The 2,221-nt window shown below is 41.5% G+C and overlaps 1 protein-coding gene across 1 annotated transcript in view; it reads left to right on the forward strand.

The window, feature by feature from the left end:
* The window catches only part of LOC101851956 (testis-expressed protein 36), a 25,807-nt gene that overhangs the window by 6,352 nt on the left and 17,234 nt on the right, over window positions 1-2,221 (forward strand). The window lies entirely within an intron of this gene.

Below are 2,221 nucleotides of genomic sequence, written 5' to 3' on the forward strand. Positions count from 1 at the left end.
TAATAGTAGCATCAACAATGTCAGTAGCAGCAGCAACAGCCATCATAGAGGCAGCTGCGGCAGTAGCTGTAGTAGAGTAGTAGTAGTAGTAGTAGTAGTAGTAGTAGTAGTAGTAGTAGTAGTAGTAGTAGTAGTAGTAGCATCCAATAACATATATATTTACTCTCGGCTCGTCTTTTTGCCATATTACGATTGCTATTACCATTTCACACACTGTTTTAATCCTATCAGACAAGAAATGTGGGTGGTTGGCGAGTGCTCTAGTGTGGTTTGCTCCTTCTTTCCTATCAAACATCTATCATCTTGATCTCTCCTCCTTCTTTTTCGTGTTTGTTACTCTCTTGTAACACCTCTAATCTTCGGCACTTATATTATGACCTTATTGCGTTGCAAGTGCTGTAAAACTCTTACTAAAACTAATAAAGACAAGAACTGGGCCTGGCAACTTCACACTGTTGGCCCCAGTACCCTGTGATCGCGATCAGCCCGATCAATCAGATCAATACCGGAATCAATTGTAATTATCAACGGTGGCCACTTGCTGTACAATATAAATCAATATGTCCTGTGAGTTTTTTCTTTAGTTTGACACACAGTGACAGCGAGAAGAATGGTATGTCTGGGGTTACATAGTTCGTCAGTTGTGTGTGTGTGTTTGGGGGGGGGGGGGGGGTATGGTGTTTTTGTGTTTTGTGTGGATACAGAGAGAGAGAGAGAGAGAGAGAGAGAGAGAGAGAGAGAGAGAGAGAGAGCGTGTTTGTGTATGTGTGCGTGCGTGCGCGCGAGCATGTGTGCGAATGTGTGTATGTGTTTGGTTTCCAAACGCAGTATTATGCTACAATTTATTCCTCATTACTCTTTTCCTATCAGAGCGCTAATGGGTTTGCCTACTGTCAAAACACAGAGAGCTATTTTCCCATTGATTTGCCTGGGAGAACTACAGTATATCCAACTCTAAAGGAACAAGAAAAAAAAGAAGGAAAAAGACTAAAGAAAAGAAGTGCATTAAAAAAAAGGAACCTAATACTGCACGCGCTGATCCCAATAAGTTTGTTAGACCGCTGTGTCGTGGGCTGGCATTTTGAATCTTTCGGGGTAGATTAACTCTAACGGTGAAGAGCAAAGCACTGGTATCTTAGTTTTAGTAGAGGTTTTACGGCGCTCGCAGCTGCATAAGGTCATGTGAGCGCCAGAAGATTAGAGGTGTTACAAGAGAGTAACAAACATATAAAAGAAGAAGGGGAGATTAGGACGATGGATGTTTGATAGAAAAGAAGAAGCAAACCTCACCAGAGCATCCGCCGACCACCCACTAAGCACTGGTATATTGTTAGTCTTGGTGCAGAAAGAGTTAAGGGAAGAAATAACCCTAACGGTGTGGAGCAAAACACTGGTATATCGTTTGTTTTGGTGCAGAACGAGTTAAGGCAAGAAATAACTCAAAAGGTGCAAAGCAATTTATAGCTCTGGTATATCGTTTGTTTTGGTACAGAACGGGTTAAGGGACGAAATAACAGAACGAGTTACGGGAAGAAATCGATAGGAAACTCGTGGGAGAAAAATGTTTCTTTTGAATCGAGTCTTTGACAAGAATCACGAAAACCTTCTTGTAAAAAATATATTTTTATCTCTTATACTTTTAAAAAAATATATCTTTTAATCTCTTACTCTTGCAGTTTTGTTATGTAAAAACGGTGCACTTTTGAAATAGACGCCGTATTGATTTTCAGTAAAAGCCCGCTGAAAACGAGAACTTTATGTTAACTAAATGTTAACGCTTGCTCCCGTAATGTCTGAAGTGAAAGGCTTCAAGTGGAAAAGGGTTTTATATTTCCGACGTTGCTTTCAACAGCTGCATACAGGGGAACAGACGGGGGTCTAGCTTAACAGAGAGCGCGCGGGGGGGGGGGGGGGGGGGTATCCATAATCACGTAGGTCTAAATAAGTCAAAAGAAAAAGGTTCCACACGTATACCAGCTTTTTTTTTAGGTTGGAAGAACGAGAAAATTTCTACAAAAAACTAAACGAAAGAAAAAGGACTAGGCATAATTTGAAAACCCGTGTTGAGACACTATGACACTCTCTTCTCCCCACACCCACCCTTACCTTCTGTTACTAGATCTACCTTTTTGTTAAAAAAGTGTTACAAACTTTAGAAAAGCATAGAAAAAAAAGGGGAGGGGGGGACCTGGAGTGAGGGGGTGAAGAGGGGGGGGGGGGG

Source organism: Aplysia californica, unplaced genomic scaffold (assembly GCF_000002075.1).
Source record: "Aplysia californica isolate F4 #8 unplaced genomic scaffold, AplCal3.0 scaffold00250, whole genome shotgun sequence".
Lineage (NCBI taxonomy): Eukaryota > Metazoa > Mollusca > Gastropoda > Aplysiida > Aplysiidae > Aplysia > Aplysia californica.